Below are 20,814 nucleotides of genomic sequence, written 5' to 3'. Positions count from 1 at the left end.
AATATCAACAAAAATTCAGTTTCTTTGTCCAAACAGCCAACTTTTTTTCTAGCAAAGCATTGGGTCCATTTCAGTCTCAGATTCTGGATTTTCCTGGATCTATTCAGCACTGACAGTTTGGCGTATTTCTGCCTGGTAATTACTCTTGTCTCTTACAATGGCACAAACACATGCAGCTTCAAAGTGCAAACCCCTTTGCTCCCTGGGGAAAGTATCTACTTTCACAGACCCAGCTTCTTTCCAGCCGTGTGACCCCAGGCCAAGGACAGTAGCTGCCATTTTGGTCCTTCTCTATGAAAGGAAAATATTTGAATCTTCCATTGCTGTGGGTTTTTGGTTTTGAACAGAGTCAGGTACTGTAAGAAAATCTGTCATTGCACCATTTTAAACACACTTGAGGACAGTTGCTGTAATTTTTTCAATATAATAAAATGCAAAAAAAAAATTTTTCTTTACATTCTAATGCTTATTTCACTCCATCCTTACTAGTGTGGACTTGTGAAAGTTAAACATGTGTTGTCCCCTGCAAAAGAATTAAAAATATAGAATTATTTATTTTTAAAGAAGACTTAGAAGGAAAATTAAAAAGTTTTAGATTTCGTTTCCAAAAAACCTTTTGAAACTTTCTAGATAATGTTTTAAGTTTTGTTTTAAAAAAAATCTTTTTAACTTGTGTTAATGCACACTAATTGCACTGACACTTTAATACATTCTTCTACCTCTCAAATGTATTATACATAAATGGATGAGGTATGATAATATTGCACTTTAAATGCAAGTATTTTAAATAAAAAAATCATTTTATTGCTTTTGAAATATAAGTTAATAAAAATATATAAAAAAAGAAAACCACAGGGGTTTATTGTTATTGTTTGCCCAAATCTGTAGGAGGACTAGCTTTTCACTTGAAGAGAAACTTTGAAGTGTGCTTAAGACTTAAGGTGGATGAAATCTTCAGAGAAAAGACTAAGCATGCTCGTGATCATTAAGCTGTAAAATGAGAATAACGATCCCTTTAAGAAACAATTTTCTTATTTAGATATACTCTTCTCCTCATGCAATTACTTTTTATTGATTTTTCTTTTCCAGATAGAAAGTACCATTCTCTACATGGACAGGTTCCAAAGAGGGTTTAGAAGGAGAATGCTTATTTGAACAAGCCAGAAGGCGGATTCTAGTTGAATTTATTGCATTTGACACATATACTGGGTAGGTCCTTGATATAACACTGTATGTTTTGTCTTTGAGCATTCAGTGTGCATATGTGCATGTTATGTATGCTGATACAAAGATTTCAGAGAGCATATACCACCTTTGAAGATCAACTAGAAGCTTCCTTCCCTAGAAAACACCTGTCATTGAGTTTTAAGACTTGTTGGTTATTATAACTGTTTATAACTCAAGGTTTTCAAAGGGTAGTCAATACAAAACTCATATAAAACCACCTTTTTCAATTGCGTTGTCATTTCCCCCATTGCAAAACACACAGAAAATAAACTACCTTTTTTTCTGGTTAGAAAGTCTATGAAAGCAAAGAGAGTCGCTCTGCTAGTAGACTATTAGCATACTCTATGTCGCATTGTACATTGAAATGGTAACTACTATTCTAAGGTGTCATGCAACATGAGATCCTGCTCTTGTAAAAAAAGTTGGGTAAAATTCATGATGGGCAAAACTGAAGTGATGCAGACCTGCGAATGGAATGACCAGACTAGAATGCCTTCCTTGCCTCCTTTTGAAGATAGACTTCCCAACCAGCTGTGCTGACTAGAGGAACCTGGATGGCCAAATATCATCAACAGATGATGCCCTTGACTTTCAAGTCAGTGATTAATTGCCATCCCTCTGCCTGCTGGGGGAGGACAGGGTCATAGCAGCACCTTGACTACTTCATAATGAATTACTGTATTTCATTATATTTGTGGTGAGCCACCAAGCAAAGTCTTGCAGCTAATACAAAGTGTTGTTGCCTCCCTCTTCACTGTTCTGACAGCTCTCCCGTGCCCAACTCGCATTGTTTGCTTAAAGTCTTGGCTTGAATCTCCAATGTTATTAGTGGATAGAGTCTATCAGAGGTCAGTCAGTGGGAAGTTAAGACATTGCAATCTCTGAAACAGTGAGATGACAGAGACAGTTGAGAAGTGTAGAAGTGTGTTTCAGTTAATGTGATGCAGTTATAGAGTGCTATCTGCAAGTAAGCCAGTGTCTGAACATAATTTCAAAGCAGTGCAAAGTATTGTCAGTTAAATTTGCTTTCTCAGCTGTAAACAAAGCAGTGTTCCCAGCATCTCTTGTCTATTTTACTCACAGTCTATTTACTCATCATCTATTTACTTGTTCACCACACACAATAATTCTCTTAAACAAAACTTCTTGTGACCTATAAAAGGAGACAACTCAGAGACTGTGTGGAACCTAAAGAAGAGACTTTGCCAGTTAAAAGGGTTTTCTGTCAGACTGTGGAGTCAGACAGTCTCTGGAAACACCAATCTGGACCCTTGGCTTAAATGTAAAGACTTGTAGATGCATAGAGTATTTGGATTTTAGGAGGCCTCCAGAGATTATCTAGCCCAACTGCCTGAAAAGGGTATGCTAAGCAGAAGTTTTGTGTTCTGATGATGTATGGACACTATAAAGGCCAAGGGTAGCACCAAACCTTGTTTCTCTGTCTGTGAACTTAAACTATCGAGAAGATTAGCAATTGCTGAAGCATCTTTTAGTTGTGTAATGGGTAGTAGACATCATCACCTTGTTGTTGAGAGACTCTTTGGTTAAAAATGCAAGTTTTCTGCCTACTTAAAAGAAAGCTCACATTTAGTTGTCAAGTGAAATATGAAACATTTAAATGTGTTATGATATGCCTTTTATGATCTCTAACACTAATAACTGACTTGGTCAGTAATTTTGAGAACTGGTTATATCTGTTGATAACCAACACTTGAGTGTTAGTTAAGTTGCAGCTTAACACACAGAATTTGATTTATCATTGCAGTGCACCTGCAACTCAACCTTGATGTGGATACCAAGACAAGCAAAATCCAGCTCACTTCTCAAGTGTGTTTAAGTTTATCTCCATTAAGTGACCTCAGCAGGTTTCAGACAGATCTCTTCCATGAAATGTAAACTATGACCTTCGTAATTAGTTTTTTAAAGCCTTCTGATAAAAGGAATGTGGAAATCTCAAGTGCAAAAGGGGTTAGAAAGGTTATTTTCTAAAGGACAAAATCTGTATTTCCTGATGTTGTGGAAAGCTCTGCTGTTGCATGGCTGAAAACAGAGTACAGAAAAAGGAACTTAGCTTTCCACTTTCTTTCCTGCTAAATTGAGGGTTCAAACCTATATTAGAAAGCAATCTGGCTCTGATGAGGCTGAGCAATTTTCTGGTGCACATTTGGTAGGACTAAGTCATCAGCAAATACAAGTCTTCGTTGACCTTGATACTTATCAGGGCACAACAAACCTACTAGAAAGTCTGTAGACTGCTGAGCAGAGTAAAACATTTATACTGGCATTCATACTTATAGATGCCACAAAGCTCTGGGAGCCAGAATTTTCTTTAATGTAAAATGTTATGTTTATGTAAATTAATTGGGTTCTGGTTTTTGTGGGGTGTTTTTGTTTGGTTGTTTTTTTGTGAGTGTGTGATGTAATGCACAGTACACTTGAGTTTTGTGGTTCTTTTTCTTCTTTAACATAGTGATTGTATAATATCATTTCAATTGGTCCATTGTCAAAATTATTTTCCAAGAATGCATTGCTTTTCATGGCATTCCTTCTGCTGTGGTATTAGGGGAACTTGTGGAAGAGACACTGTCTTATGTACTCAAGTGTGGAATTGATGAGTTGGTTATACAACAGTGCCTGTAAGACAGACTAGGTCTGGAGCAGCTGTAGTAGTGTGGTCCTGAATGTCCTCTTGGATGTTTGAGGTGCCCCATGTGATGTGATCCAAAATAAAAAGTGGAATGAGAAGTGCTGCCCTGAAAGTTTAGATAGTGCTATTAAAGAATACAGTCCACAAAGAATTGATTAAGAGAGATGTAATTTTAAATTTCTCATCAAGGCTTCTCAAGGACCCAGCCTGCTCTTCTCAGCAGTCCTCTTCATTCAAAATCTAGGCTCTTGGTGTCAGAGGTGTTCTCCCTCTCAAGGTCCGTACCTTCCAGTGTTCCCATTGCACACAAAAATGCAAGCTTCAACATAAAATGAATCTTTAGATGAAATAAATGTTCCCCCACTCTGTTGTTTCCATGGCATGTTTGTATGTGCTCAGCAGTGAGAAAGGACAGTGACAGCTTGGGCAGAAACTGTGTATATTGATGTGCAATACCTATAGGTTTCCATTTGTTATCTATTTTAAATGAGGAGAGGAAGGATTTACTGCAAAGATTTAACCTGCCAGGGACTTTTTAATAAGATAGCAAAATTGGTGCTGTGTGTGGCTTAAGCAGAATCCTCCTGCCATTCAGCAATCACTCCCTCTATAAGGCTATTATTTTTTGTAATATATGGAAGTAATTTGCTGTATAAAAGGTTGTATATGATGTTATAGAGAACACAGGAAATTTATTATAATGATGCAACTGAATGGGGAAATTTCTGATGTTACTTCAGGGAATGAACCTCTTTTAAAAAAACCCCCAAAAACCTCAACAACCAGCCTACATAACAATATGTCACTTCTGAAGTCCATCACTCCCCATTCTATTTATTGTGCTACCACAGGCATGGGTTAAACTAAATGAGCTCACAGGTATTTTCTCTTGCACATATTTCTGCACTGGAAGAGTGAGGAATTCACCAGGGGCCAAGAGCATCTTAGCCTCTGCCCACTTTCTTCTATTTAGACTGGGAGTGCATGCAGTCCTGGTTTAGCATATACCTGTCACCTCCCCCCTCCCCCTCCCCAATACCTATAATGAAAAATTGTGTGTGATTTATTCTTCATTATGCATGTTTTCAATACAATAAATATACTGATTTCAGGGGCTTTAAAAATGTGATTGTGAGTTTGGATGCTCAATAGAGATATCTTCCAGGTGGTTTGCATAGAGACTGGCTCAGACCACCCCCTAAGGATATTTTGTTTTGAAAATGTTCGTACTCTGCTGCTGAATACTAATGCTAAAATATATCCCTCTTTTTTTTGGAGGCAATTTCTGACTTACTTTCATGAGTGTGTGGTTATTACAGATTAAAGTTGTCAATTTTTTCTTTCTGTATGTGTATGGCATTAATATTAGATGCTTAACACAAACATTGTGCTCTTTTTCTTTTCTGAATGTTTAGAGGAATAAATTATTTCTTATTGTATATTAATGCAGCTCTATTAAGTGATATGAAAAATATCCTTGTCAGGAGAAATTCCAGTAGTATTATTCTGCTTTTGTGTCCATTTATTGTGCAGGTACAAATATCTAATGGTTCATCCAACTATATAATATGCAAATACAGGAAAAAAGTTATCAACATTTATGGGTATAAAATGTTCCAGGATCTATGAGTGGCAACTCCCCTCCGCCCTGACCCCCCCCCCAGTCTCCTTTCTAGCATTATGGCCTATGGTTCAGCAGATAGAGACCTTAAAGTCATCAGGTTTTTGCTCCGTGGTGGCCCTGATAATGCATCACTTTGGTACATCACACATGAGATCAGCACAGATGATCATAGTAACGCTGAAAGGCAGCTCTAAAATTTTGCTCAGCGTTCTGCTAACAAAATAACTCGCCTTGCTGTCTGGAAGACTTATTTTTACACAAAAAGACTAGCAGTTCACTCTTAAGAGTTATTATATAAGAAAGCTATCAGTTCACTTTGAGCCCATCAGTCTCTGTAAGTGATAATTTTTGCCAGTTTATTCCATTTGTGATGATAGAAGTCATCTGTCTCTCTCTGCTTCGCACGTCCTCAAATGAGTTCTTACATGTTAAGGAAACCTTTCCCCTTCTACTCTTAACGTGCAGTTGCCATTTTGATAGAAATTATAACACTTTCCCTTAAGAGTTCCTTTTGAACTCCAATGTTTCAGAAATATCTGCTTTAATGGGCTGCTTATTTCTAGCTAGAAGAATGATTGAAATGTTTCATATTTCTCCAAGCTGTGAGTATTAAATAACTGATAGTTGGGAACAAATTTCTAAGCTGCAATTTAATAGCTGACATCTCAAGCTGCCATTTGTATTGGCCAAATTGCCAAAGCACAGCTTTTTATTTAATCAAGACATAATACACTATTTTCAGAACAATTGTGATCTTTCTCCTTCTCATGAGACCCTCATCCCAGAGGCTTGCCCGGTTAATGGCTGAGATGTGGTACACATGAGAAAAATTTGCCATAGGCTGACCTCTGGAAAGGAGGGAAGCATTTGTATTTTGTTGGCTTTCCTGTTTAGGATTCTTTGTCTGACTTCTGCCTCTTGTTGACAAGAGCCCCTCTTTGTGCACAGTGAGATCGCTCCCACCCTTCTGCAGCTCAGACCCCGAGTGTCCCATAAGGGTGGAGTGCTCTGGGCTGTAACAACATGAGGTTGCTGGCACTCTGCGGGTCACTGTTTTCTTTGGAGGCAGATGGTTATTGTAGTTTCCAGTGTAGCGATGGAGTCCCTCACTGAACAGCGTGACTCTGGCTGCTTGGGACTTCCAAAATACTGTCAAAAATATTTTGTTGTTGCTGATGCTGCAAAAAGGCACCAGATGAGTTGCTGAGGAAATGTAGTGAAATAACAATGGGACAGATATCAGTGGTAGCTCACACCTCAGAAGTTTCAGAGCTCAAGGAAGGCAAAGTTTGGACACTTAATCTGACACACTTTGCTTATGCTTTGTCTGATCTCTTACAATGCCTCAAAGAATTTCTTGAGAGATATCTGATATTATACAAAAATTTTATAGAAACAGTCCTTATGATATTTTACCTAGAATATAAAATTTCTAAGTAAATATGGAAATAACTTTTTAAACAATTTGCTTTTGTTTTGTGTATTTAACTTGTTTTGCTTCAGCCTTTAGTTGAAAAAAGGTATCTTAGTTGTGGGTCTAACAAAAATTAGCTATTCTCCTGTATCTTACATACAAAAAGGAGTAATTTATATAGAGAAAATTGGAACAACCTATATTTGTATTGGATTAAAACAACCTACAGTTGCAATACTGGGGTAATATAATTTCAATGGGCTGTGGAAATAAGGGAAACATATCCAGAAGTATACTTAAAAACCCTTGCCAGGGAGCTTCAGGTATTTAGTTTGTGTTGTGAATTAACCAATGTACACATTGGCCCCTCAATTTTCTGACAGGGAAGTGGGTGTTGCAGACAATTCACTCTGGACAGCTGTAGGAGGAGCTTTTGCTTCTGAGAAAGACGTGTGTCCTATTCCTGCTGACACTGGGAAACACAGAGGAGGTATGAAATAAGAAGATCTTGTCAGGATTCCCCATGCACTCACAGAGCTGTAACAATAGGATGATGCCAGCATGGATATTAAATGGTAACATCAAAACAAGCTAATAACAGGAGGACATGAGCCTGAGATACACCGATAAATTTAAATTTGATCTCCACAGAATATGACACCCCTGTGTTTTCATCTGTTAAACTCGGGTGTCTTTAGGATCAGCAGAAAGTATTTCAAAGCATATGCTTAATGTCTGCTAGAGTCAGCAGCTGATACATAGTAGGAACTCTTGCTCAGATGTGCATGTGTTAAGGTTACCTTAGTAGGCTCAAGCACTAAACATGTACCTAATTCAAATAATATAGTGGCACACAAGTATAAATATTCCCCTGTATTGCATTTTGACCTATTAAAAAAAGAAAAAAAGAAAAAAGAAAGGTAAAAAAAAGGATACCTGCATTCCTCATTTTCCTATGACTGTCTTGACACAACCTAGGAACACATGGAAAGGATTACCCTGGTCTGGGTTGCTGAGCAGCAGGAATGGCTTTTAAAAGGAGAGGATTTATTGAACAGCATTGTCTCTAGCTTGTCAGCAATGTTGGCCTTAATCTGTAAATGCTTCTTGTGACTAGGAGAAATTTGAAAACCTATGCACCCACTCTTATGAAACAGGCTTGTGATGGGGAACATGCTTATTTTTGTTTGTTAAATTCTGGCTAAAAGATATTCCTAAATAGATCAGTTGGAAAAAGATAAAGGCTTTTTCCACTAGGGAGAATCACAGAATCACAGAATCACAGAGAAAAGGGAGTCAATTCAACATAGAGTAGATCATCATCTATGGCTTGATTATTTTGACCTGTCATGATAAGGCTACACCAATCACACATCTTTATGATTAAGTAAAGTTTTGCTTCCACATAGCTTAAGGTTTTTGGGTCAGCAAAAGGTTTTCCTCAGCTCCTGGTTCATCAAAGGAAATAGGTGTTTGCTCAAAGGTATATTTCAAGCAGAGCAGGATACTTCATCACAAGAATATACTTTCTTGCAAAAAAAGTATGACCATCTGTGTGTATCTGAGCCTTCTGGGGGTGGAAAGATGGAAGTCGCTTCTCATGGCTGGCTAATGCTGAAGTCAGAAATGACTTGTCTTACTCAGGTGACTTCCATACATTTCCGTACACTTTCCAGAGGTGGATGCAAGTGCTTAGCTGTTGTCATGCATAGGCTGCCTAGGTATCCTTTATCTGCTGTAGCAGCAGGAGTTCACTTGGTGCCTGCCCTTTTTCATATTCTTCTTTGGAAGACAGGGTACCATTGGTGAGGAAGTTTTAGTGCAGTGATCAGCAAGGGGAAGGAATTAAGAGGTACATGGGGAAAAGACACTCTGTTTCTCAGTCATCTCAAGAATGTGATTTGAAATAGATACATCTACTGACCTCTGTTTGTGCAGCGTGAGTGGGAAGGAGCAAAATGATTTTGTTTCTACTCAGAAGCCCAGCCCAGTGCTTGCTGTCAGACAAGGAATTTTCTTTTCCCTGAAGCTCAGAACAAGCAGCAGTTGCAGGGAAAGTTTGACTGAGTCCTCCAGTCTCCTGACATCCCATGCAAATCCCTTCCAGCCACACTCAGGCCTGTATTTTGGCACCAGGAGAGAAGGATGCTGTTGTATCGGCAGGTGCTGCTGCTGCTGGGAAAACAAACAGCATCCCACTGTGGACTGCAGATGTTTGTTTCCCCTGACTCCCCCAGGCATTCTACTTTGAACATGTTGGGACAGACCAGAGATTTCTGCCAATAATTTGGCAGATGCTTCAGCATCCTTGGGACGGGAACATACTGCTGACATGCAAGATGATGTGTTATTTATAAGTTTCCCTTTGTCCCATTAATCTAAAAATACTTAGATAATGTGACAGAGGTTTGCATGGTTTGCCAAAATACTTGGCTGAAATGAAAAGTATCTGCTGGAGAGAACTGAGAACAGAGCCCTGGGAAGGACTTTTCCAGAGGGTCCAATTAGTTGAATCCCATAAAATATTTTATTCTAACATTGTTACAAAACCACAGTGCTTGACTCCTAAAAAAGCCTTTGATTTTGGGGTTAGTTTGTGGCATACTTCTTCTGCCCATGGTTAGCAAAACATACTATTGGGTTGCCTGGGAGCAGCCTGGGAGGAAAATTCCTACCTACAGGACACAATTTCCTGTTCACAATCAATTTGCTCTTGAGGAGGGCTATACTGTGGGAGGTTGCTGTCCTGCATTTCATGCATGCAGCGCCTGTTCCATTGTGGAGTCTGGTTTTGATGTCTGAGAGAAGCCCCAGGTAAAAATAGGAAATTCTGGGCAATACTGGGAGAGAGAGGTGATTCCCACACCTGGACCCATCCTGAATGCATCAGGTCTTACTACACCTTCCTGTACAGCTCAGCACCACCTGCCCATGTTTTTCTTGGGATTTCCTAAGTCTACATAGAGAAGTTTACTTTGCAACTAAAGTGGTGTATTAAGTGACTGTAAGTTTATTCAAATGCTTCAGAGTTACTGAGTATGTGTTGTGCCATGGATCTCAATATGCGTTGTGACCATTTGTCAGAACTATTGCCAGATGTCCAGAAAGCTCGGTTGGATGGCCAAGTACAAGGGAAGGGGGGAATGGAGGAGTGGGATTTGTTCATTCCTTGATTCCCAGAGTGCTGGCTGTCATGGGAGATTGCAAAATACAAAGAGAAGGGGATGTCGTGTCCTTTTACATGGTTAATTTTTTTATAGTTACCAAACCACTTTGCATCATCTTATTACAGTCCTTATCAGGTTTGAAAAGATATTTCCTGGAAATCCTGCTAAACCGCTGTTTTTAACAGCACAGAGCTGATAGCAGCAGTATTTTAAAACAAGCACAACTTGAGGCCGCAGCCCAGTGGCCTTGTCACTGCCACAAGCACATGGCTTTGATAAAATAATGGATGCCATATGTTGTTCCTTAGAAATGTCATGCAGTTTGAGCAGGAGAATCATTTTCTAATCCAAGAAAGCTCATGGGGAGAAGAAAAGTCAACAAAAAGCTCCTTAAGAAAACAGTAACAGCTCCTTACCACTAAGCCTTGCACTTATTTTGCATTTTATTGAAAAATACTTGAAAAAGACATTATCTGGTGACCAAACTCTGTAACTTCCCAAGTCAAGATTCTGACTGCATAAAATTTCTACCTGTTTCTGTTTTTTTATATGCTATTTCTGCAAAGTATATGGATTAACATATTACACGGGTCTTTACAACTGCTACTAGGTTTGCAAATGAATGGAGCACAGCTTCAGCATTGGTTTTTGCTGACAATTATTCTTTTTAATATTTGGTTCACAAATATGACCTGGATGTAGAAGCAAAAAAAGTTTTGTTTTCCCAAGTACTTTTCAGGTTAAAAACATTTCATGAAAAGAAACACATCAGTGGTATGGAGCCAGTAAATCATAGGACTATAGCTATTTTGAACTTGGGTTTTTTTTGGTCATTCTTAACATCAATGTGATTAGTGCTATATAAACAATAAAGAATAGAACAACTTTTCATTTTAGACTAAAACCCAGCAAATAAATTGTCATAGCTTTTTTCCCAAAGTCTCTAAAACATTTCTAAGCTCTTTAGAATAAAAACAGTCTTGTAATGTCTTTTTTTTTCTCAAAAACATTCTTGATGTTTATTCTGAACACAGAAAACTGCAAATTAGTTACAGACAAAGAGAAAGATTTTACAAATCATTTAGTAGAGTGTAACAATTGATGCTTACCCAGTTCCCTAGTCATATAATTTGTATAAAAAATATCACATACTAGAGAGTATAGAAGGAGTTGTAGAAGAAAATAGCTCATTTTTTTAGAATAGGGATGGCAACAAATGTCATAGTAAGGCCTTACTTTTGCTTGATTTTCACACATTATCTTGCCCATTATGTGTATATATATATATATATAGGAACATATGGGAGAGTTACTGCTTGGGGCAGATGGGTCATGTTCCTCTGGGACCCTGTGCATGCAGAGTGTACTCTTTCAGATCATCTAAGACTGCAGCACAGCAACATGGATGTATTTGAAAAGGTTTTTCTCCTCTCATGCATTTGCCTGAGTGATTCTATTATGTATGAGATTAGATCTTCATGCTGTCTGCAACTGGACCATTCTTATTTGATAGTCTTTATAATAAATGGCATATGCATTTTTAATATAGACCTAGTGTAGTGGAGGCCTATATTGTATTCACACCATCTGGGGTTGCCTGCTTACAGATATGTTTCTGATATGTTTCTGAACTGTGTTTTGAAGACTATAGTTCTGAAGTAATTCCTGTTTTCATACTAAAGACAAACCCGATAAATTTACTGTGAGAAACTTAGTGTATTTCATATAGAAAACCTTATGAATAGCTAGTAAGAAGTGGGTTATAATAGTAAGAAAGGGTAATTATTTTTTTTTCCAAGTTACATTTCTTAGCAAGGCAGAAAGAATAAAAAATGTGAGACAACTTAGTTCACAAGGCAGTTAGGAAGAATCAGGAGGTGTATATGAGAATAAAGCAACATCTGCTACTATCTTAGGAGCACACAGTAAGTAGAGGTGTCGCACACAACTGACTCTACAGGAACAACTTTTAATTGCTTATATTATAATCGTCTATGACACAGAATTTAATGATTTAAATGTTTCAAAAAGTTTCCCATTATGGGAGATCTTGATTTCCCCTGTCGTTAGCACCTTACAATTCTCTATATATGAAAAGGCAACCTCTCTTCTTTACACTGTTTTTCATGCCTGTTAGTGCTTTTGTTCTATCTTAATTTAGAAGAAAAAATCCTGATGTCTGAATCACCATCAGGTGAAATTTGCTTGGTTACGTGCCATTCATGTGTTATCTGGGTGAGTTCCTTGACAGGATAATGCTTCTTACAAGTTGTAGGACAGTCTAAGGTCAAGGCTCTCAGGTCATATATAGGTATTTAAATAAATATTTTCACTTCAAATATGTTAAAAAGCCATAAAATATAAATTAAAATAACTATAAATCCCTCACATAAATTAGGGACAACTTCTGCCTGTTCTAGCTCCAGTGGGAAAAAATATTTTACTTACATTTACATGGTTTGGGGAATCACTCTTGGAAAGCCTGCTCTGAAATAGTTGATGCAGGACACAAGGAAGCATATTGTGTTTCACTGCTGAATGGTCACTGGTACAAGGTTTGCTTCTGCTTCAGCCCAGCTAGTTTGCTTATTAAGGCTCCTGACAAGTTTCTGACAGGACTTCTGTGACTTGAACTTTGGAAAACATGCAGAACTCAGCCTTTATGAAAGCACAGCTGTGAGCATTGTGTTCCACCAGATTCCAACCACATATGCATTTCAGAGATTATAGGTGGCAAAGGAAGATAGCCAGGATTGTACAAAAACTCAGTCTGGAAGGGACCTCTGGAAGTTTATCAATTTGTAATGTCACTAAAAAGTTATAGTAAGAAGAAAATTCTAAAAAGCTAAGGGGAAAACCTTGGCTGATAAATGGGTTGACTATTGTTTCTCTGAGAGGAAAAAAAAAGAAAAGAAAAGAAAAAGAAGATTTTTCCAAATCTCTTAATTGATTTGGAAAAAAAAAATGACTATTGATCTCCAGTAGAACCTGATCACCAGCTGGCTTGGTCCAGGTTCATAGAGGGTCACAGGATAACTTAAGCAGGAAAGGATCCAAAGAAACCTCTAGCTGAATGTCCTGCTGAATCAAGTTTATGTGTGAGATCAGCCCAGGTCTGAGATGAGGCCACCAGATCAGACTAGTGCTTTCCACAGTAAAATCTGGAAAACCTCCAAGGATGAAGATTGGACAAGCTCCCAGGGTAACCTGCTCTGCTGTCTACTGTTCTCATGAGAATAATTATTTTTCTGATATCTATCTCTTATTCTTTCATTTCATCTTATGGTTGTTGTTTCTCATCCTCTTACCATGCACCACTGAAGAGCCTGGCTTCACCTTCTCAGTGTCCTCCCTGTGGGTACTGGGGGGCTGCTGTCAGACTCCTCCAGAGCCATCTTCACCCAGGCTGAGCCAGCTTTGGTCATTCAGACTCTTCTGGCAGGGCAACTGCTCCAGCCCAAATCAAATTGGGGCTCCTTGCTTAAGTCATCAGTGTATGTTCTATATTGAAGGGAAGGCGAAATGTGGTTGAAAATACTGAGTAGAGCAGAATAATCCTGGTGCTAAGTCATTTGTTGGTGCAGGTTCTTCATCTAGATATTGTTTTGTAATATTTAAGAAAGCAGTCTTGCATCTACAATGAATTCCAGTGTTGCAACAATTATCCATGTGCTCGACATATTGGTATTCACATCAAGTATATGCAAATAGTACTTTTAAATAATAGAAGTCACATTGTGTGACATTTTATTGCTAAATTTGGTTAAAACAATCTAATAATTGGTGTTTCATGACCTTTTGGCTTTTTAAATAATGAAAAAGATATATTGCCTCTTTTTGTACTTGCTGCATTCAGTGATTAACTAGACAAAAATGTCTACTGCCTGTATGTGACAGTTCTTAGACAAGAATTTTAAGATATTCCGCAGTCTAGTTCCATTTAAATGAATTCAAGAGACAAATATTTTAATTATCTTAATGTTTTTCTAACTTATATAGAATAGTATCATAGAATTATAGTAATAAAATGTCCCTCTGCCACAGGCAGGGACACCCACACTAGACCAGGCTGCCCAAAGCCCCATCCAAGCTGGCCTTGAACACCACCAGGGAGGGGGCTGCCACAGCTTCTCTGGGCAGCCTGTTCCAGGGCCTCACAGCCCTCGCAGGGAAGAATTTCTTCCTCAAATCTATTCCAAATCTACCCTCTTGTAATTTAAACCCATTAGCCCTTGTCCTATCTCTATACTCCCTTATAAATGGTCCCTCTCCAGTTTCATATGTGTGAATATGTAAATATATTCATATATTCATGTTAATTGAGATCTTAATTCTGCCAGTAGGAACAAGTTGTAATGTGACATAGTTCCTTCTCTATCAAAAATATTATTTTCTAACACGTATTAGCATTGGAAGTCATTATCTTTCTGTCTCCTCCTTGTTACATATTACTTCCACTAAGAAACTGAACAGTTGGACATGAACAGGTAAGAACTGTTGTGTACTCCAGTTGAAAGTCGTATGCTTTTGAAACATATTTGTTTACAGATTGGAAATTCTATTAGCCTACGTGCTAAAAACCTCAAACAAACAAAGAAACAATTAAAAATGAAAAAAAATTAGTGCTCATGAAAACTGCTAGATTGATAGTTCTGAGAAATCTTGCTTTTGTCAATGGGGAGAGGGTTGACTCATGCAAAGTGACAACATAAACTTGCAACTATCATCTACTTGCATGCTTCAAACCTCACCTTGAGGAGGAAGAAATGGTTCTGTTTACACACCATCTTGCCCACATCAAACACTGTAAAAAGCACTTAATTTTTCATTCTTCTGGTGATTTTCCTAATCCACTAAGAGAGAGTTCATTAAGTAGGAATGAGTGAATAATTGATTTCTAGCCTTTTGTTGATAAAAGGAAACAACTGTTTGGATGTAGTAAAAACATTTCAGCTGTTTTCACCAGAAGGATTTTTTTTAACCTCAGAAATCTAAAAATATGCTGTCTTTTGAAACTGGTAATAAAGGACATAGACATGAAGACACACTGTCATGTCTACACTTCTGCAGTAGTTTTATGATTAGTCAGTTCACACATTGAGATACATACATTCAGATTTTCTTCTGCAAAAACTGAGTGAGGCCATGTATCCAGGAAAGTTTTACATTTCCTCACATGGTTCAGGGTATAAGTAGGTTGGAATTCAATTTTCCATGATGTTTCAGTAATTTTGTCTTTGAGAGTTACCAGCAAATTGACTGCTATTGGAAGTAGTCCACAAAAGGAGACACAGAGGCACACTTCAGTATTCTTCATATCATAGCACTGGAAATGAGAATTTCTAGGAGGAGACAATAACCAGCGAATAATACTCTTCAGACAGAGTTAGGACTTGAGTTTAGGCTCTGAGCCTTGGAAAGACTAACTACAACACTATTGGCTAAATAAATCTGTCTACGCTGGCAGTATCTGTGAACGGAGTCCTTCATGTACTCAGCTTTTATTCCAAGTGAGTGAATATGTTCTGCATTTTGTAGTCAGTTCTTTTCAGGACTGGACCTTCACCATTTTCCTTTTGGCTGCTATTTGTAGATTAAACTATAATTCTGGTACCTGCAAGAAGCATTTTCTTCCCAAAAATATTTTGGGAAAAAACCCCACCTCTATATTGTTTCATCTCTACCATTAATGTATTACAGTCTAAATTTGGGGAGAAGCAGGTATGAGGTATATTTTGAGTCATATATGTCATGTACTTCTGTTATTTGAGAGTTGCAGGCATAGAATACAACCACAGACTTCTCAGCCTCCAATTCTATTTGCCAAAATAAGGATACAGAAACACTGAGCTAATGCATATAACCACTGAAAAAACAGGATAAATTCATCTGAATTGAAAGCTTCACTCACCTCTGGAGATATATCCTATCTAGCCTCTAATGATAGAATTTGAAGATTAACAGTATGAGTTTCTCTAGTCTGCGTTTACTCCAGGAGTATAAGCAGTTGTGAGCCATTGGCTCCATCCAGCAGAAACCAATGACTCTCCAGAGGGTAATGCAGCTGCTCTTTTCAGAAAAAAACCCTGTATATTTGGGGAAACTTATATCCAATATGACTTTCAATGCAGAAATGCACTGTTTCAATGAGAAGGTTTATGCAACCGAAGCAATTTTTAAAACATGTTGTGTATAATACCTATACTTTTCAATATATATTAATATCTATTAATAGTGCATTTAAATACCAACTTAGTGATATTGTTTGCGTCTTGAGGTCTGTGTGATGTGTTTGTTTAGATAATTTTTGAAACTTAAGAGCTAATCAAAGATCTTCACACAAAGAATGTTTTTAAGTCTTTGGATAAAAAACGTTGTGAACAACTGTTATATGATTCCCACAATGGATATGAACTTGATTCATGCACTTACATTTCCCTAGCAACATTTCCATAACATTTCTAACAAATTAACCTTTAAAATGGAATGCTGAAAGTACAATTATCTGATGTTATTTATTTTTCTTCAATAGCTGTAAAAACTTTTGCAGGAGAATTCCAGGTAATTTGTGTAGAGAAGGCATTCAGTAGAGATCTGAAGCCAAAGGACTTCTATGCTCTCCCATTGTTCCTAACTGGTTTTTAACCTAAAGGTTTCTTAAAAATTCCATTTCTGGAAAGACATTGATAGGTAAGGTCATAGATCTTATATTAAAAGGAAAACAAGTAATATATTAAAAAAGATATAATAAATACATAAGATATAATGAAAGAAATAAACAAAAAACCCTCAATCACTTCTGTGGTTTTCAAGCATTTACATTTTCTGAGAGATTCATGGACTATCTTACAGTATGGTGGTTTTCACAGATGGGGGCACACTGAATTTTCTCATGGAAGACCTTGTCCATGTCTAACTTAGGTTCACAAATAAGTGTGACATGCTTGGTGTGTCCATCACTCTTCATGGTGGCCTCTGCATGTGTGTGAGCAAGCATCTGCATACGTGTGTGTATATGTATGGTACACTGGTTTGCATTGAAAGGGACCTTAAAGAGGTCCTTCTGAGGGGTGAAACATTTCCAATTTTGTGTTTAGGAGAGGTGAACCAGAGTCCTGGGGTCTAGAGTTCCCAACTACTACTTTGACCAAGTATTAGTAGTAGTTAACAATGTAAAAATACAAATTAGTATGTATGTATGGACTATGAATTACTGTGTCAATAAGAGCTTTTCTTTCTAGATGTGATTGTGGCATGCTCCCTTGGTGCTTCTAAAAAGCCAGTTTTAATGTTCTGTCCTAGGCCTACTGGTTGCTGTGAAAAGTAATTCCAGAGGACCTGGTGTTTGGCCAGTCCCATATCTAATAGTCAAACTTTGTGCATCACACTCCATGAAGCAGTCCCCTACTTTGTTATTGCAACTCTGAACATTGTGAATGATAAATAAACACCCTTTTGCTAAAATCCTAGCATGTCTGTTTGTTAAAAAAATAACCTGAGATCAAAGCACCAGTAGTTAAGTACACCAGCAGTTTAGTAAAAAATGTTGGGCAATTTCTATTCTCCCAATATTTTTAAGACTTCTAATGTTTCTGTCTATCTCTTAGGAGTCTTTAGGAATATCTGACAATAGTTATATTGAGGGTCCCCAGATTTTCAGAATAGCTAGAACCACTGTCTGCAAAACTGTTTGTCAAGGGCCAGCGGCATGACAGTACTGACAAAGCTCTATTTACTGCCAATGGCTAGGCAGATAGCATGGTTTGCTTGGTTGGTTTTGTTTGTTTGCTTTTCTTTTTTTATTGATCCTTTCTTTTCTCCCAAATTTTTGTTTTGTCCTCTGTGTCCTCCAGAACATATGATGATTGGCAACACAGCAGTATGATGGTATAATGTAATCCTGATTTATGTGACTGATTGACCACATCTGAGTACTGAGCTGTCTTGACCAGTATTAAATGGAGACTTTGTGACCTTAAACACTGCTTAGTCCCCTTCTAAGTTTCTGACTGACTAGCATTGGTGTAAGCCAGGAAAGGAATACCAAAATGCAAATGAAAACACAAGATGCTATTTTAAATAATTTGGTGGAATGGAATTTATCTTACAATTTCAGGAGTTTTTCAGACTCTAGACACTGACCTGTACAGCTGTACTCTCCTCATATTCCTACTGTCCCTCCCTCTACAGACTCTCAAAAGTGAATTTCCGGAGGGGAGATTCCAAAAGGGGGGCATACATCCATTTGAGTTTGGCTGGAGTTGCCATTGTATTTTCCAACAGCACTCCATCTGTTTTGCCTCCTTTTCTCACTGAGGTTGATTTTCAGTCTACAGAGGAAGTCTACAATTAGCCTTGAGGGAAAATGCAACTTATTCCCATTTAAAATAGGTGATCATAAATTCAATCCATAGGCAGCTGCAGTAGTTTCCAATGTCATCACTCCTCCCACTCCTCTTCTGTAGGCTCTCGTTCCAGCTGAACATGGTAGAAGATCCTCATGCAAAGGCTCAAAATTGGCCAGAAATGACTCAGATTTACTTGGCTGCCTTTGCACTGAGATGAATGAGCAGGAATGGCTCTGCTCCGAGGATGATAACTTTCTCCAGGAAGGTAAGATGTAGTATCCAACACCACAGAGTTTGTAACTTCTCACAGTGCTCCAGCCATATAGAATCATAGAATTGTAGGGGTTGGAAGGGATCTCCAGAGATCATCGGGTCCAACCCCCCTGCCAAAGCAGCTCCCTAGGAAGCATGCCTCCTCTTGACTTTTCAAGTCTTTTCACATTGCCAGAATGTTGCCAAGGGAATTTAGGATTTGCGTGCGGAGCAGATACACAGACCTGTACATAAGTGTTACTTATGGTCTGACCCAGCTCAGGTGCAGGATTTGCACAGGGAGCCTAGGTAATGTAGTTGGCAATGTGCCCTCTGCCTTGACAGTTTTTGAGTTTCATTCTTGGCATAACACCTTGCGTAACCACTGTCACCAGATGAAAACCCTGTAGGCACAACTTTGTGATGTCTCCTGTTGCTGTAGGAATCAAAGATTCCTTGGTTGCTCAGTACTTGTATACAGAAAGAATGCAAGTGGATGTTCCTTTGCCTAATACAAACAATCTTTGAAGTTTGTTGTAAGATTTTTTTTACCAAAGGAAGGAAAATTTTTCATGAAAATTAATGCTTGAGCTGTTAATTATTTAAGTATAAAACTATTTTATGTCCTAAAAATCAGAAAAGTTGAGAAAACAAGGATATGTGTGCGGTGTTACTGGTCCCCAGGTAAAGTCATGATGTTCCCACTATACCTTTCTCATACATAAGTTACTGAAGAAGGTCCTGATTTTAAAATTTCAAAATTAAAAAGAAATGAACTAATTTTTATTTCTCAGAGGTTTAAATAGGGGTAAAAAAGCATACATGAAAGGCCAAAAGGGTCTTCTCATTGAAGATGGGAGATAAGATGTAGGATGTAGTTTAGAAACAAACTGTATAAATCATCCCCTTCCAGGTGAGACTGAAGAGATATCTGGTACTTTGTGTGTGGAGGACTTTGATGATGTGTCACCACAACCATCCAGAGTGCCATGTGCTGTCATTTGGGAGGTGACAGGAGTTACACTATTAGCAGAGCCTCAAAGTGACTTAGGCGTGGTAATGGATACAGATCCCAGCTGCAGTCAAGATTAAATGGAAGCTAAATGGGCTTCTGCTACGCTTAGCCCATTTTCCAGGAAGAGAGCTCCACTCAAGTTTGATGTGCACTTTGATGAGGGGGAGGTTTTGTTTCTTCTTCATAATATGCTGGTACATACTATATGTCTGTCTCAGACTCTCAGGGAGAAGAAAAGATCCAATACAATGCTTCCATGAGGCGTGGACTTGGTGTCCCCAAGGGGGATTTACAGTGCTCTACCTTTGTTTTTCCTGAAGTACTGATAACAGAGCAATGTCTTCTGTGAAAATGCTTTTGCAGGCACATACAAATAGCCGTATGCAATGTTAGTATATAATAGCTTGTAGAGAAAAAAAATCTATTGCTTCTTAGGAGCAGAGCTGAGTGTTAATTTTGTATGTAACAAATGATCAAAAGCAGTCCCATCTTGATCCTTAGTGAAAAGCTGATGATTGAATTAATAAAAAGTGCTTTTGGAACAAGGATACTGCTTTGCCTTGTAACATACTTTGCCCATTTAATAGTCCTGTGCCATATTTACATTTATTTTCTGAGTAATATGCAATCTTGTCAACAAAGATTACAGTAAATCAGGCTTTGATTTTCTCAATTTCAATCTTTGTATAATTTAACAATTAATAAAATCATATATCCCAAGACTTTAACTTTCTAGGGAAGATGCCTTGCTTGAAAGAAAACAAAACATTTCTAGAAATATTCCAGAATTTCTATCTGTCTGCTCCAAAGCACAAGCTGAATCCCCACAGGCTGATAAAAAGAAGGCGCCTCTTGCCTGCTACACAAATGGAAAGTTCAGCTCATAAAGCTATTATGCATAATTTACATGGATGTACCACAAAGCCTGCTTGGGAATAACATAGAGGAAAAATTAATTATGTGCTTTTAATATTCATTAAACCTTTTTTTCCCTCTGAGCATGTGCTGCAACTTCAACACTACATTTCTAAAACTACATAAAACCAAGAACAGTAAGATGAGGATCATGTACTGTTGCAAGAGGACAGGAAAGCAATACTGCCTCCAGCTCAGCGTGGCT

Source organism: Gallinula chloropus, assembly GCF_964237585.1.
Source record: "Gallinula chloropus genome assembly, chromosome: 3".
Classification (NCBI taxonomy): Eukaryota; Metazoa; Chordata; class Aves; order Gruiformes; family Rallidae; genus Gallinula; species Gallinula chloropus.
Note: the sequence above shows the minus strand (reverse complement) of the source record.